Below are 17,595 nucleotides of genomic sequence, written 5' to 3'. Positions count from 1 at the left end.
TTCCTCTCTCTAGGTCAGCCTACTTCCTGGCAGCATCACCACAGTCCAGAAGAAATAGGATGTTAAAGGGAAGAAAAAGCACCAAACAGGACAATTTCATCAGTCCTCAGCAAGCACCCCACCAAAAAGGCCAGCAGCACCAGCTTCTCTGCTGTTTTGCCCTAAACTATGCTTTCTCATGGATCTGTGGGGTTCCTGCTGCAAGCAAGACCCTATTTATACTACACTACACTGCCATCAGCTCGTGGTCTATTTAAAAGGGTTTTGTTTTTGTTTTTTTTTTTCCTAATGTGAGGCAGGGAGGAGGAGGAAGAATCCTCTTTAAGGAGAGAGAGCTGTACCTAAGTAACAACAGGTTGGAGCTTCAGTAGTCATCTGCTGCTGCAGGGAAGGGGGCTCACCAGGTGCCAGGGTAGGCTCCCTAAATGCTCTTGATGTCCTATCTTCTCTTACCACTGGGTAGGAGGGCAGAAGATTACTGAGTGGAAATGCCTGTGTTTCATGCTGGAGATATAATCCAGGCAAGAATTGTTTTCTCCCCTATATGACTACCATGCTAGACTTAAATTCACCTTGTCGAAGAGTGAGCACCTGCCACTTCTTGAGAAAACCTCATCTCTCTGATGGTCCCTGGGGACCAGAGGAAACAAACAGCGTGGCAGCTTGCTGGGGCACTTGCTGTTAGCAGGATAAAAATGCAGCAAAGGAGGCCTATTGAAGTCCCACAACAATAGAAGCCAACTGCTGCAGTGAGAAAGCAGCCATTTGTTGTGCCAGCTGCAGCCAGGGACAGCAGAGGGAAGGAACAAGGGAGCAAGTGTGGATGAACGTGAGTGGCCTTCAGCTGTGCTACATCCTAATGCAACTCACCTTTTTGCCATATTTCAATAGCAAAAAATGGGGAAAAAGGCAGGGAAAGGTAAAGAAATGAATGTTAACCTTCTTTTGTGTGTACCTCTTGAAATCCATACTGATGTCACTGCTGCTTGCTGAAGATTGAAATGTCCTCTCAGAATCTGGTGCCAAATGTGTGCTGTCCCGTATGTTCATTTTGTTTTTGTGTGCTATCACACAGTGCCTTTTTCTTTCTCTTCTTGGGCATAGATATTATTTTCCTGCTACTGGTAAAGTCAGATGTGGCCCCTTCTTGTTCCAGTTCTGGGGGAAAACCTGGCCCTAAAACAGCATTTGCTGAGGAACACACCAGCTGAGTCATGAGCTTTTATTTTCTGAGTGTTCTGTGCAGTCAGAGAGAGAGGCCTTATTTTGCCTCTAAATTTTACTGTGGTGGACTTCCTGTTCTTCATGGGAAGATTTCAGCTTCTTGGATAAAGGCTGACATTTTCTAGGTCATAGCTCTGACTGGATGATAGATTGGCTTCTCTCCAAGAAGTCCTTGCCCCTGCTGTGGACTTTTGTGTATGAAGCTGAATATTCGTTCTGTCTCTCTAAATGGAATTTTCAGACTTACAAAAAAATTCCCATCAATTTCATTTCAGTACTTCAGTACTTTACATGTTGTGCAGGATGCATCTCTGTTGGACAGTGACATCAAGTCCAAGGATCATGTACCAGAGTGCACTTTCCTCTCAGCTCTTGCCAAACTGATGTGCAAATTCTGCTTTAGTGACTAAACAGTGGAATCTCTATGCCCAGGCTTTTCCCCAGAGCTTTACCTCATTAGGCTTCAAGCCTCAATCAAGATTTGCTAACCAGATCTATTCCTAAAGTGGAGTAGTGACAGGAACATGGGATTGCCACTCCTGAGTTGGTCAGATTGTGTGAAGGATGCAGCACTGATAGGGAGCTTCAGGTATCTTAAGACAACACAAAATCCTCCTGAGATACAATGAAAAAGTAGAGTGGTAGATATCTAACAGTCATGAAAATAATACATCTTTGAAAGGGAAAATGAAAGGTTTGAGGGGCAGGTCCTTACAACAGATATTACTAGGCAAGGTTCTCAGAGGACTGTAAAGAGTTGACTGTGGTCTACTTTGTTCATAACTGGCCAGTCACCATTACTTCAATGGGAGAAGGGTAAAAAAATAAAAAGTTCTGGAAACTGTGCAGAAAAATTGGATGGGAACAATTGAGAAAACTGCATTTCTTCTGGTCTGCTTAGGTGACCATAAAAAGCACTGAAATATGCAGATAATGAAACTACTGCAGATCACTGATGGGTGAAGGTCTTCTTCCAAATACTCTGGAGAAATTGTCACGTCAAGAATCTAGGGATTTTGACTGGAAGCTCTATTATCTATTACATCATTCCTTCCATAGATCCACGGGGCAAATTAAATGAGAGAGTAGAAATACAGGTTGAGGAGGTGGATGATATAAGACATAGCTAGAGAAAAATAAAATAAGAACTTCCAAACATACAGGGAGAAATTCTGATGTCTTCTCCTCCGCTATGATGGACAGTGCATATAGTTGGAAAAATGAAGCAAAATAAAGCAAAACCAAACCAAATAGATGCCTTAGTCCTAGCCCCTACAGCAGCCATTCTGTAAGGATCAGTGCTAGATAACTGCATTAAGATTGTGAAGCCCTGTGGTCCAATCTTCAGAGTCATAAGATGAGATGTAAAACTGTGTGAGGGCATTGCATCAAGCATTATCCAGTTAGCTTGGAGATAGCAGCCAGAAAATCAAGCATTATAGCTGATAGGCTGAGCCTGTTCCTTTGTTGCACTGCATATGGTGTTACAGGCAAAATTGAGTTAGCATCAAGATGATCTTACTGGTTATTTACTTATTCTTACTTAGATTTCATGTATGAGTTTCTTTTCATGTATATTTATAGAAACAGCAAATTTGAAATGAATGTTAAGAGGAAGAATAAAACTTAAAAATACAATTATTTATAAGCATCCTTTTTCTGAGAGCCACCCTGGGTAAGGAGACATGAAACAAATAGCTTGTGTTTCAGTGACAACAAGTTGAACCTGCTCAAAGTGACAGATCAGATGGCTGTTCAAAATTGCTTATGAACCATAGTCTGGCAGGAATAAAATGGTAGCCAAATTCCTTCAGTATTTGCACATTTAAAAAAAATGTGGTATTGACCGAAAAGAGGGGAAAAACTGTACAGCTTTGTTTCCTAATTCTTTGAAAAGAATAACAGTAACAACAACAAAATTGTTGCTTGGGGACAGGCTATGGACAGAACACGTCAATAAATTAGGAACCATGACTTGCTTAGCTTTATTAACTACTCTACTGTGTAAGAAAACAGCAGGTGAATATACTTGATTTCTTCCACCAGTTTACTTCTTCAACAGATTTGTGCACGTAGTGAAACCTTTCTTTTGCTAGGGGAATAGATGGAGACAGGAAGAGGAAATGTCTTGTTGATACATCAGGTTTTCTATCTGATTTGCTCCCAGTACATGGGAACAACATAGCAGATTGCATGTTGTGTTTAGTAGAGAACATACACATGCATTTAAATCACTTACAGCTTCCTTTTTTATGATGCTATTGTGAATTATGTTCATTTTGCATTTGTAATTAGAGGGCAGAACAGATGTGAAAGCTTAGTTTAAAGTGATGTGTCCATTAAAATAACCTAGACTGCTGAGTAATTGTTCACTGTAACGGGGGAATGTGCCCATTGTTTTTATTCCAGTGAAATGTATGGAAAGGACACGAGCCTTCAGCAAATGTTGCTCAGATGGTGGAAGTTCCTGAAGCAGGGTTGTACGAGAGCAGGTTTTTGTTTGTTTTGGAGGAAAAAAGTGATGCCAGCAGCACCGTATCTTATTCTGGTACAAAGCATCAGACCCACAATTTAGATTTGTAATAAGTTCAATGCTTTTCCCACAAGAAAGGTTTTATTTTCCCAAGCAGGACTTCTACTGGCTACAGCACTTAGGCTACAAAATATTTTAAATTGTTAACTATTAGGCTTTTCATTTTGAACTGAGACTAAACAAGGAGTCGGATTTTGATCAAAGACAGCTGCCCTGTAATCTGTAGTTATGCTTGATCGAGATAGGCTCTGACAGCCAACATAACAATAGACAGACCATTCTTTAACATATTAACCCTTGTGACCTAATTAGCCATCCAAAAAATGCAAATAAGATCCTCAGCAACCTTTTTAACCATTCGCTTCTCAGTGACGCTTGATTTTCCTTTTTCCTTTTGCAGTGCCACTGCACTTGTGTTAAAATTTTAAAGATGTTCAGCCTTTCTGCAGAACAGATGCGCACATTAAGCGCTTGCTCGGCTCTAATTGAAAACCTCTGTCTTTAGCCACCAGCGCTCACAGCAACATTCGCAAGCTCAAGGTTGAAGATCTTGGCTAAACAGAATGTTAACCATCCCGACCGCATCGTTTGCACATTTGCTGATGATCACTAAAAACAGCTGAAATTGTAAACAGGGAATAGGGGGTGGGGGTGAGGGAGCGGAGGAAGAAAGGCTGAAATCACGGTGCCCTGTTTGCTGCCACAAGGAGCTCTGTCTTTCTTTGAGTCATTCCAAAAAAAGCTTAAAAGGGATAATTCACAGAATGCAATAGTAAACACAATAATGAGAATAAATCCCTACCAGCACGTTGTTGTTTTTAAGTGGCGGTAGGCTATTTGTGCATGCTGCTGGTACTACTATAGCCTCAGCATGCCTCTTCTTCATTTTTCCCTTCTGAAAGTGAAGTTGAAACACCCTCTGAAAGTAAACCATGGGGTTCCAGTCATGGAAGTTCAGATCAATGTCTGTACTGGAAGGTATGAATTCAGTTTGCAGTAAATCCCAGTGTTTGCATAGTCAATTTTTGTCCCTAATTTTTTTCTGGTTATGTGCTCATATGCAATGGCTGTAACAGCCCTTCCAGTTCTGTCATAGAGTGACACCAAGTGAAATCAGTGTATGGCTGCCTGTCTCCCTGTGGAGGCCCTTTCCTTTTTCCTTCTTGTCAGTTCCCCATTCAGTGCCTCCCACTGACACTTCTGCTCTGAGTGCACCCTGTTCTGCCACAGGATGAACAGAAAGCCTTCTGCCCCAGCTTGTCTGCGATTTCTTCATCTCATAAGCTCAGATACCTCGTGTCCCTGTTTCTCTGACCTTTATAATGGAGTCACACAGTGAAGAGTTGTGGGATAAGAGCCTGATGTTCACTCAGCATGTGTTAGTTTAAAGTGCTCTGTCACTGAAGTAAACATGAAGAGCTCTGCAGTCTAAATTGTTGATGTGTCTGTTTTCAGACTCACAGAGGCATGCATTTCTTCAAATTTCTTATGTATGGAAAAGCTTACATATTGCAGGCACAGAGCATGACGACGCTTCACTGGTGTTCACTGTAGACAACAGCAGAGGAAGTCTTGTAAGAAGTACAGAACAAATGAAGGCATGATCAGCAGCAGCTTGTGTGTGCGACCCTCACACATATCTCCAGAGATGCTTGTCTTTTTTTATTTATTTATTTTTTTTTTGAGAGAGAGAGAGAGAAAGCATTCACCTTTGTACATTTTTTTGAAGAGGGAGGTCTCGCTTGGTGGTTTTTTTCCTGGCTAAAGATTTATTTTTCCTCTCCTTTTTATGAACCAGTGGCTGAAAACGCTGATAAAACGGCATGATTTGAAAGGACTCCGAGATCTCATCTCTGGCAAGAAAATCACCGGAGTGTCTTCAGCTGAAGGCATCTGTGATTTCCACCATGAGGTTCGTGACACCCGTGTGTACCCATCGGGCAGTCGCTGCTGCCATCACAGTTCCTGGGCTCCTTTCTCCTGCTCTCCAGGAGCAGTGGCAGCAGGGAGCTCAGCGGGAGCTCATCTGCCTGGCTGTCTGCGGGGTGGCTCTGCCTCCGCGCTGCTGCTGGTTTAAAACCGGCTTGGGCTGTGGGCAGAACTCGCAGTCTTTGTTGTGACTGCAGCTCAGACACATATTGTGTTTCTTTGCCTAAAAGAACAGAAGACAAATGGGGGGTTTGCTGCAAATCTGCATTAAGAGGTTTATTCACTCTAAGTGTTAATGATAACTGGAGAAAAATAACGTGCCAGAGTGTGGTTGCAGCTTACGCTGTCAGAGAACACATCTCATCGCACCTCTGACCAACACAGCTGTGCTGTCAGAACAGGATGGAGTTGGCCTTCGTATGGAGATGAATGAAAAAAGAGGTAGCAACCGTTGGCAAACACAGGCAGCAGTGCTGAGTTCCTGCCTGATCACGGCTGTGGCATTATACAGCTGATGTCCCACTGACAAAGTTCTGCTCCTGTCACGAGAGCATTTCACCTGCTCAGCTACTTGGGCATTTCAGGCTGCAGTCCCACAGAGTGCTCAGACCACCTGTGTGCTCCTTTGCTTGTGCAGATTTAAGTTTAGTACAATATTTCCCACAGAAGGAAGATGATAACTTGCTTGTTCTGTGCGATAGTGCGCAGAAGGTGAGTGGACTACAACATTAATTTTTAGACTGCAACAGGGTTAGGTACAGCTCTGTAGCTCTGCCAGCCTTAGAAGAGCCAAAATCTGCCAAGACATTCACTGTTGCCATTTCATTTCCCCCTTTCATTTTTTTAAAGGCTGAATTGGATTAAAGAAAAATGAAAATGAATTGCTGCAGTAGTGTGCCGAGTCAACTCTCCTTACAAGTTTCTTTTGTAATCAAAGGGTCTAACTTAGCAGCATGTTCCTAAGGTTTTGTTGTTGCTGTTGCTACTTCCATGTCATAGCCACAATTAACTGTAGAGATAGTTAATTATGGAAAAGGCAGCAGAGGAGGCAAGAGCACAAGGGCTGTGTGCATCTCTAGGGGGAAACACCCTGAGGAAAATAGCAGTAATAAGTGATAGGGAGCCATCGTCTGTTTAAAGATACTGTTGGAGGTCAATAGCACTTCCACTTGGGACCCTCAATGCATGATTTCAGATTGCTCAAGAAGCAAATGGAAATATTCTTTATTCTTGCTACTTTGATGGCTTGTAAAGAATGCCAGTGCTCAACATCAGCTCCATCTTATGGTCAGCCTACTTCTGGTGGCCCTGGCCTCCCCCAGGAGCTAGTCCAGATCCCAAGGAGATGCTGCAGCTCTGCTGCAGAGTGGGTCAGTCCTCACAGACCTGACAAGGTGCATGCAGGTAAAAGAGGGTTGCCAACTGTCCCCGTGTGATGAGTTTCTGGACCCTGATTACCCATGTATGGGGAGTGCTGCTGCAATCACAAGGGGAAAATAAAGTTTGTGGTAAGCTGGTTTTCACATTGGGAAGAGAAACAGCACTAGAGCTGCTCCTTGCAACAGATGGGGAGAGGCCTTTTTGCCTCTCCTCACCATTGCAGAAGGCGAGCTGTCCTGTTCCTCTTGCCTATAGGGCTGACTGGCAGCTGAGCCTTGGGGCCACCAGACAGCAGGGAGGCTGCCAGTGTAGAGCTGCCTACGACTCCTCTGCAGAAGATGACAGATTGAATGCCCAGCACTAAGCATTAGGCATCTCGTTGGCCTCTAATTCCACTGGCAATGCCTATGGGGAGATGCAACTTGGGCCTTTCTGAACTGCGTGTTTTTGCAGGGAAATTTAGTCATCGTGGGGGAGTAGTGTTCTGCTACAATAATGTTGAATATGTATTTATCTTTAGTTATTTCCTTTTTGTTCCTGGATTTTCTAATCTTCTCTATTTTATCTCTGCTTTGTCCTGGACTAAATGTTTATCTCGTTTTTCAGTTGCTCCTGAATTACCTAACAATGTCTGTATGGCAAATCCTCAGTTCTCTTGGAGTGCAAAGAGCAGAGAGACAACTAATTCCAGAACGGTGAGGTCCAAAGTAGAAGAAGTACGAAGCAAGAGCACATGAACCTTTCCAGCCCAGTGGAAGGAGGCTCTCAACCATCAAACAGTGGTGTTTTCTTACAGCAGTGTATTCATGGCTCACCCAAATTTTCTCATGTAATACAACCACAAATATATTTCCCAAAAGAGAATACTCAAACTACAGATGCTCTTGGAATTTAGTGGTGTTTTTCTGTATTATTATCCATGGTGTGCCAGCTTTACACTTCATGTGTAATGGAGCCAGTACTGAAAGATTCAGCAACGTTGAAAGCTAACTCAGCCCACTCCCCTTATCAGTGGCCTGTGAGCTGGGAGGAAAGGTGCATGTTCCTGACACACCGACAGTGACAATTGCCAGCTGTCTCAAGGATGATCAGATGCCATTTTCAGGCTGTGGAAAGGAAAGCAATCTGGTTGCTTGCATAATACAGAACAAGAGTCAAACAACTGGTAATCCCAGGAGCAAGAGATGTCCATCTTTACAGCTGTTTCTGATGTGATTTAGGTTTTGGATGGGAAAACTTTTCCTTCCCTTTTCCTTCCCTTTTCCTTCCCTTTTCCTTCCCTTCTCCTTCCCTTCTCCTTCCCTTCTCCTTCCCTTCTCCTTCCCTTCTCCTTCCCTTCTCCTTCCCTTCTCCTTCCCTTCTCCTTCCCTTCTCCTTCCCTTCTCCTTCCCTTCTCCTTCCATTCTCCTTCCCTTCTTTTTTTCTTAACCTTGAAGTACCACACTGTAAATGGCTACAGAACCAAAATCTTCAACAAGTGGTATGCATCTGATTTTATTAATAAGACCTTTCCTGACAGTTACAGTAAAAGGGTGTTGTCCTCTCGTGCATTTTTCAAATGTCCTCTTGGTTTTTGAATACTGCTGTATAACTGCTGCTTCCCCTGTTATTTTTCTGTTTCATCACCTCTCATTGACAGTTGTTTTGATATTTTCATTGACCTGGCATTTCTCACAACAGCTAGAACAAAAGTGATTTGCTTTAACTGTAGGAGGTACCACGAATTAATAGCTAACTTTTCTTATTGTGTTCCTGTGGGAAGACAAGCAATCTTCTTTTCTGGGTAACACTTCTACCTTGGAATATTTCAGAAACCTATCAGAGTGAGCAAGAACAGCCCTGGACACCTACAGTGTCTCAATCAGAGGGGTGACAGACGTTGCAATAGCATACAGCCCGTCTTCAGTATGCTGCTGTCAGTCACTGGTGACTGAAGCTATTCGTGGTCCATAATAATGCACAGCTGCTCTGCAGGAGAAATACCAAAGCTAAACAAACACTGTGCAGCACTAATTATTTCATTTGGTTTTGGCATTCTTAAAGTTCTGATAAATTCATTTTAAATAAGAGAGATTGTTTTTCTTTCCAGTATAGTGAAGGGATTTCATGGGTTGTGTAACCTTCTTCCAAGCAAATCATACTTTTTGTGGACTTCTCCAAGACTGTTTGCTGAGACTTGTTGTGATGTTTACTGCTGACCATTTGGAAGCACAACAGAAAATGATGGGGGTTAATTTCTCTCTATGAAGTACACTGTAAGTTTGAAAAAAAATGAAAGCAGGGAACAGCTAAGTGAGAATTATCTTTTATATATAATGTGTTCACCAGTTTTCTGGGCAAAAGTTTATATATAATACCATTGGGAGGGCAATTCCTTCAGGAGAGCTTTTGGATATAGAAGGGTTACTACTGTTGGCCAGTCTTGCTCTTGACTACTTTAGAATGAGGAATATGGTAGAGTCCCCCAACTCTACATACTGCAAATGAGAGCTTGGTCAGAGTCCCTGGTAAGGAGTTAGCATTTGATTTCAGAAGAAGCATGACTGGCTCTAGGTAATGAGGAAAGCAGTTACCTCTCTCTGCTAGAAAAACAGCCTTGGGAAGAAGACTGTCCTCTTTGGGACTGAATTCGTGCCCTTTTGGAGTCCGTGCTGCAGTCCTCAGTAAAATTGGGACTAATTTATTTATTTATTTTTTTTGGTGGGGGGGGGGGGGGGGGCACTAATACTCAACCTATTTTATTTTTTTTTTAATGAAGAAGGAAAAGAAAAAGCCTTCCTCTCCCCTCTTCCATATACTCATGCAATATGCCCACTTGCACATCAAGTGTTTTCAGTAACTCTTATTTCTTGCCTTTGGGCTTGATTTCAAAATATTCAAATATATTTGGCTTTTGTAACTTTCACTAATTAAACCATCTAAAGCAGATGGAATTACAGAAATTACAGGGTTTAAAATATCATCCTAATTGGTTTACGATCTATGTGACACTACAGTGCCATTCAGACTGTGTAATGTATAAGGACTGCACAAAAGAGAAATCTTGCCAATTAATTTTCTTAAACTCCATTATCTGCAGTTTTCCCTTCCTTATAATCCCTTTTCTGCTAAGCTTTCCCTGATATTTTTCTAGCTGTGGGAAAGCATCCCATAAACATACTGGGACTTATCTTATTTGTAAAATCATGTTGAAGAGAATTGAATGAATAGGTAAAAGAAAAGGTGAATGGAATGAGTGAACTTCAGAGGAACCAACAGCTAGATGATGCAGAGTTTCAGAACGAGCAGAGCACACATCATAAATGCAGAACCATCGTCATGCACTCTGACACATTTTGAGACGATGGGGATTAGAGAATGGGTAGAGGAGGACTCTGATTTCCAAATGTGCGATCGTGTGAAGTTACAACAGTGCTGTGCTTTTCTTCCGCAGGAAGAAAAAAAAAATGAATAAAAATCTTTCTGTTTCTTTAAAGTATCTCATTTTGCCATTTAGATATGATTTTTAACTCGCTATTCCCTTTTGTTGCCATGGTAACAGTTTTTTGGCCCTCACGGTGACGGAAAAGTATCTCAGTTCTTGTTCCTCTTCGAATGCATATGTTTCTGTGTATAGCAGTGCAGGCAGAGGGAAGGGAGGTGTGAGGAGATCACACCTTCCAGAGCAAGGTAACTGCTTGTGCCAAGAGCGGCTGCAGCTGAAGACACAGCCTGCAGCAGGGATGGCTTTCCCTCCTCCAGCCCCATGCAGACTCATTCAGACTTTGGTTTCCGTGCTTCCAGATAGACTTGCTCCTCTCTCCGCTCCCCCGGTGCTCCCCTGCTCCTAGGTGACATTTCAGGGGCTTTTTATGTAGGAGGGAAGTGTTTGAACGAGATCTGTTTTAGGGGATTCCTATGGAGCTGGCTGTTAGCATCTTTCAGCATTGCGGGGGTCAATTAAAGAGAACCAATCATCTGGTTTTAAAGCTTTAATAATAAAAAACAAACAAGCAAACAACTGAATAGAATAGAAAAGCGAGAAGGAAGGAAGGAAAAAAGAAAAAGTGGACAAAAAGTAATGTTAAATAGCATGGAGCATGACTAATGGCACAAGCATGTTAAAATCATTGGGAAAATGTCCTTGGAAGACAAATGAATTTTCAGCAGAATAATTAACTTAATTAACAAATTTGCATGCATATTCATCAGGCTATTGAAGTCTTTCCAGCACAGCTTGATGAGCATTGGTGTAATAATTGTCTCATTTACATTCTGCAATCTACTACAATTTGGGGCATGCAAAAAAAGACGACCTCTTTCCTTTGACTTTCTTTAGGACCCTGACCCTCTTAATAAACACATGCAAACAACATGTAGTGTCCATTGGATAGCCCTGCCTTCCACCCTTTATAAGAAACCTGCTCCCACTCTGCCACGTTTTCCTTCCTTTCACTCCCCTCTTCCTTTGCTTTATTTTTTTTTTTTTCCTTTGGCCCAGGTTCTCTGTTTTGCCTCTGCTTGCTCTCCTGGGTAAATCTTGGCACCAGTTCTGACTTCAAATCTCCTGGGCCGCCAGACTGCATCATGTAAAAATTGCCATTTTCCTCTATCTCTGCAGGGCAATCTTTAAAGGCAGTAAGGTGTGACGCTCCAGACTGGCAGCTTGGCAAGAAAGAGCCCATGGATACCAGCACACAGGAATCTGGAGGGTTCACTCTGACAGGCAGTCAGTACTGGGAACAAAAGGAATTAAAAAAAAAAAAAAAGAAAGAAAGAAAGAAAAAAAGAGAGAGAAGCAAATATATTTTTACATATTGCAGGCATATGGCCACAAGACCAGAAGAAATATATTTAATTACTGATCTTGTGCATTAAGCAGAAATAATGTACTAACAGCAATAATCTCCTTATTTTTTCCCCTTAGATTACAAAAAAGTAAATGAAGGCAGTCCTCTAGAACACAGTTTGATAATTGTGTTATATCTCAGCTCCATTTACGCTTTTTACCCCAGTTTTACAACCATTTGGAAATAGAATCTAGTCACCTGATATTAGACTATCAGAATTATTTTATCATTATTTTATTTTTTGGGCATGGATGGACATTTTAAAATGAAACTCTGTCATCTACCAACCTTTTTGTCGTTCCTGCGAGGCTCACAGCTACAGTGAGATGCAAAAGCAAGCTATGTTGTAACTGAATTGATCTGTAAGTGATTGTGTGTGAATGTTATGCGCCAAGTTACAGTTTCAGTCTCACTGTGGTATGTTTCAGGCTGTGAAACAATACTGCACCAGCTATTTTCCTCAGAACCTACAATCACATTCAAAATATTTTCCTTGACTGCTGGCTAAAAGGTCCGCTGGTGAAAAAAGGGATGCCTAAAGCAGGGTTGTTGTGGAAGGTAAACATGTAAGTTGAGTGTTAGAAAGAAAAATTCCTTAACCTGTTAGTTTTGCTACGCCATCATTTCTGAGGTGGCCCCATTTGGACCAGAAGTGCACTTGCATCCTGGCCCACACTCCAAGCATGTCAATATCAATTTCCAGCTTATTTAAGCATGAGCATGCAGGTATCTCAGTGTTCCACTCTTTCAGTCTCTTCAATGGTTTCAACCAGAAGAGATGTTATGAAAGTGCCTCGTGAATGCAAACGGGACTGGGCCTTTCAGGAAGTTCTGTTGTGGCCATTTCCTCCTAAAATAACACTGCTGAGTTTTTCTTATTTGGCAAACGAGAGTCCTCAGCCTGTGGCAATCAATTCCCTCCTCAACATGATGGGATTCAAACCCATCATTACCCAAGCAAATGCTCTAGCCAACAGATTATGATGTTCTTCACCCCTCCTGGTGAAGTCATGCTGTCATCTGTAGGCACTGCACAAATACAAATGTTATATACTATAAAAGCAATGGGGTTATCTCAAGAACATAAACAGAACTGACTCAGTTGCTGTGGGTGAATTCCACCATCAAAGTATGACAAGTGTCGATTAGAAAACATTTTCTTCCTCTGTGAGATGTGTTCAACTGCATTGCCCTTCTTATTGTTGGCGTTGTTTGTTTCCCACTAGGCCTCTTGTATGAACACTAGTAGATTAGTTTGTCAAAGATGTCCTCATTTGTTAGGATATTTATGGATGACCCAAGTGCAAAATATACTGCTAACACTTAACAAAGGGAAGATATCAGCCAAGAGTTACAGCGTTGTCTTGTTTGGCTTATAGGGAAGAGTTTCAGGCCTTTGTTTCCTCTGCATGATGTAGCATTTTCTTATCAAGTTCTGTATTCTTCCTTCAGAAGTATTAATGAATTTCCGAAAAACTTTCATGTAAAGCCATTAGTCAGCTTTGCAGTTAAAATTTGTTTAAAACTGAGTCATTTACACAATTTAGCCTCTGTATCAGTCTTTTCTTTGTCCCTCATGGTCTTAGTAATACAGTAACAGTCATTTAAAACTTGTCATAGAAAGCTAATTCAAATCTCATGCTTAGGCTGTAATTAAGTTATCAACACTTACTGTTTCTAACTATTATGGAGTATAGATAGGCCTTGGATAACAGCTTTTATAACGAGTTTCTATATTATGACTAATTCTATAGGTAAATCTGAAGTTAATTTGCTTCCAACAGTCCTACTGATTTTGGTGGCTTCAAGGAAAATCCATGCCAAGAGAGGATTGTTAGGTCTACTTGTCACCAACCTTTAATATTCCATTGCCACATGAAGAGCAATGATTTGAAGACTCTTGCAATGCTGCTGCATTTGCATTCCTGCAAATTGAGACAATGACACTAGTGAGAACTGAGGTGGAATCAGAGTGAGAAACCCTGAAGGACAGAGGTATTGAGATATATGTACTACTCTGCATGATTAAGTCATTGAAACAAGCCTAATTCAGTCCTGTGGTCACGAAGGGAAAAGCCTTTAATGTTTTTGAAAAGATCTTTATCTTTGAAAAGATAATCCATTGAATCTAATCTCAGTGACAGACAACGAGAAGATAACGAAGAATGTCATTTTGGGGCAAGGTTTTTTGTTTGAGTACCCTAACTGGAATTCTTATTTTGATAAATTAATCTATTAATAACGGACATCTGGCATATATTCTGAAGACAAGAGGAACACTTTTTAGTTTTTACTTATTAAAAGTTTTATCTTCTTTGAACTCTCAAAGACTAGACAGAAATATAAACATTGGCCAAGCGTTTATTTTGATACAGAAATAACAATTGTTATTTCGGGATGCTGTAACATTTCTCAAAACATTAAAAATGTGTTATGTTACTTTGAAATTAAAATCTCAGTTAATAGAAAAATCAGGACATTTTGTACTGAAATTTTGAAGAAAGCCTTTCAAGTGTTCAGGAAAAAAAGCACTTTTTTCAGATGAGACTGTTCACTGGCTTCAACAAGACAGTGAAATGGGTTCTGTGTCTTTTTATGGTTTCCAAGCTACAGTTTTAATGCATTTTCTTTCCAGAGAAACCAAATTCCCAGCCTGAAATCTGAGGCTGTCAGACCTGCCCACCACAAAATTAGAAGCGTGCTGGGGACTGGGCTGGAGCTTGGTATTTCTCTATTTGTCCCAACAGCACATTGCAAATCCATGGCTCTAGCTTTCTTTCTCCTACACTTGCTCAGAGAAAAAGAAAACAATGATTTGCTCATTTTATGTAACTTGAAGTAAACACCACCAATTTCTACCAGGGTTGAAGCTGCAAGTTACTATTGGTTATGGGACTGAGTTAGGCACCACTGCCTCCCTCCTCCTCTTAAGCAAGAAGGGTGTAATAGAGATCTGAATATGAAAAGAAAGTTCAAAAAAAAGTGTTGCCAAGCAGAGCAGGGTCCTTGCATATCTCTACTGCTCTACTTTCTCCAAGTACTGATATCAACAGGGGCATTTGGGGCAACAAGTGGGATAATAGAGAAGTACACCTCCCATTTGGATCTGAAAGAAGAGTTTTGTCCATAATCGCTTTCAATATTAATTCACTGGTGTTTCTTTGTTCAACAATAGGATTTTTCTTTAATTTTGTCTAATGAAAAGTTTCACTTCATCACTGGTAATGACTTGATCTTCCTATTCACTTAATGAATGTAACTTTTACAGGATTTCATTTTCCAGTACATCATGTTTGGTAGAATAAGGTTTGGATTTTCTTCAAGCGTGTACAGCACATAATTACTGGGAAGGAGGTCTTGAGTAGAGAGCATGTCTATTAATGTCATGTGAAGGAGGGAAAGAGATGACTTTGCATCCTCTAAATGGTGTCAGTTGAGGCATTATTGTATGCACAGAATTACCTGAATTTACCTTTCTACTACATGAGTTACTTAACAAGTGATGTGTAGTTTATAATACTATGGAAATTTTGGGCACCCTAAATGTGTGTCTGGATGCTTGCATATAGTGTAAGCTGCCACAGAATGGAGTATACAATTCTGTTTTTCATAAATGCATTAGCACTGATCACACGTATATCATTTCTCCTCATATTCACAATTACAAATGTTTTTTTAGTGTTGTCTATTTTACGATGAGGGCCTGGATATGAAAATGCCAGGCTGCACTGTTATTTATCTGACATTTACTAGAATAATCCTGACAACAACTTCTCTAGTTTGCAATTGCAAATGGTTTGTGCCACGAACTGTGAAACTTCTTAGCTGCTGGAGTGCACTGCTTACCATTAGTGACAGTGTATTCCTTAATTGTAATTTACTGCTTAACTTGTTTCTTTTCACACTTCCAATTTTTCAGCTGGACATACTCTATCTACTTTCTAGATGGTGAAAAGTGTTTCCATAGCTGAAAGAAGCATTTTATTCTTTTTATCTTGACTTGAGAATGAATTTGGGTATTCAGTAGCAAAATCACTCGCTTGATTCGGAATAGCAACAAAACATTCCTATCCCTGCCTAAATAATTTTTACAGCATCCTTCACGTCCATAATCACATTTTTTAGCACATACAAAAAGCCACTTAGACATCATTAGAAAGCAATTTTTAAATGTGATCGCTCCAGCCTCCCTCCAGGTTCCGCAGCTCAGGGCTCATTTCCCAATTGCTTTAAATAGTATTTACCAAGGATTTGGCTGGGAAGTGTGAGTGTGAGGCGGCACCAGCCTGTCTGCTGGCTGTTTCTTGCTGCTGCTTCTTAGATCAGTTGCCCTCCTGCTGCCATCAAACCATTAGTGGCAGAACTAGCTCACCCAGCAGGAACGCTTCAGAGTCGACTTGAAGAGTGTGGCTTTTTGCACAGAAAGGAACAAGGAGATTTGGAGTAGGGGCTGGAGTGGGGTGGGACCTTCAGAAGAGGAGACAATGAGCCTTAGTGATTATTGTAGTCTCTCACATGGGGAGTAGCCCTGGATTTCTTTAAAGCAGTGTTTAGATTGTTTGCATACCTGCTGCTGTCAGGTACTAACCTCATTGGCTGCTGTCTCTTTGATTAAGATTGCAGATCAGATGCTACCAGTATTTTCAAATTGGCTATGTCTATAGTAGTGAACTAAACATGCCTAGGACTACATGCCTACATCCACATTACTAATTCTGGAACCACACAGAGGAATTTCTTGGGGAGATGCTTGTTGTTCTGGGCCAAAAGCAGGCTGAGAATTCCACATTTGGCTTCCAGTGGCTGGGAATTTTCCCTTGCACTATTTAATCTAGTAATATATAACACCTTAGCTGTTCATTTAATCCCCTTAACAATGAAAATTACAGTGCTGGTCAGTGAGTAAACAGAGAGGAAGAGCTTTGATGACACTCACAGACAGCCAAAACCAGGACTCTTGTATCTATTAGGAAAACACAGGAGTTTGCTAGAACAGATATCCTGCACTCTTCACTGGTGTAAACTAATTGAAGATTTAATCTCATTCTTTCATCAGCAAGAGACTAGAATACCAAGCCCTGTCCAGAGCTCTGCATTTCTGTTAAGTGCAAAAATAAAAGCTTCTTGAGATAAATGTCAAGAAAATGGATACTTCAGAAGACGTCTGACTTACTCAAGAACAAATAGAGTGCTAGGCAGCTTCTCAAAGTTCTTGGTAGGATTTTTTTTTTTTTTACACCATACTTTGTTCATTCTTGTCATGCATTGCCAACGTGCCATATGCTTATAACACATGGTAAAAGCATGGGTAAGAAAATGTGATTGTGACATGTAAAGAGAACTCTGGATCCATAATACTTTTGAGCTAAAATACATTTGTGCATTTGTTAAGAGTTTAGGAGATTTTTTATCAAGGACTATGGATACGTATCACTGGACAGAGCAACTCCAACCTAGCAGACTCCATACCAAGAGAGCAAGAACTGTACCCAGTGGGTAGCAGTCGAAATTTCAAGGTCATAGTCCATTTCAAGGTCAAAGTCCATTGATTCTTAGGAATAAAGGCCAGTCTTTTTAATAGCTTGTGTTATTCAACAATAGAACATAACCGAGGTGTATGAATCAGGCTAGTCTTATATGTATACCTAGTTGTAAGTATGGATATTGTGGCTTAGAAATTATTGATACAGTTGGTTGAAG

The 17,595-nt window shown here is 40.9% G+C and overlaps 1 long non-coding RNA gene across 1 annotated transcript; it reads left to right on the top strand.

The window, feature by feature from the left end:
* The first annotated feature begins 415 nt into the window (after positions 1–415).
* On the top strand, positions 416–9,745 carry LOC128086737 (uncharacterized). Its single transcript, XR_008209511.1, has 4 exons — positions 416–829; positions 5,556–5,669; positions 6,536–9,247; positions 9,450–9,745. It is a non-coding gene; the product is annotated as an uncharacterized LOC128086737 (long non-coding RNA).
* The last annotated feature ends 7,850 nt before the right edge of the window (positions 9,746–17,595 follow it).

The sequence above is a fragment of the Tympanuchus pallidicinctus genome, unplaced genomic scaffold, assembly GCF_026119805.1.
Source record: "Tympanuchus pallidicinctus isolate F22 unplaced genomic scaffold, pur_lepc_1.0 scaffold3, whole genome shotgun sequence".
Lineage (NCBI taxonomy): Eukaryota > Metazoa > Chordata > Aves > Galliformes > Phasianidae > Tympanuchus > Tympanuchus pallidicinctus.
This window is presented reverse-complemented; position numbering and strand designations above follow the sequence as displayed.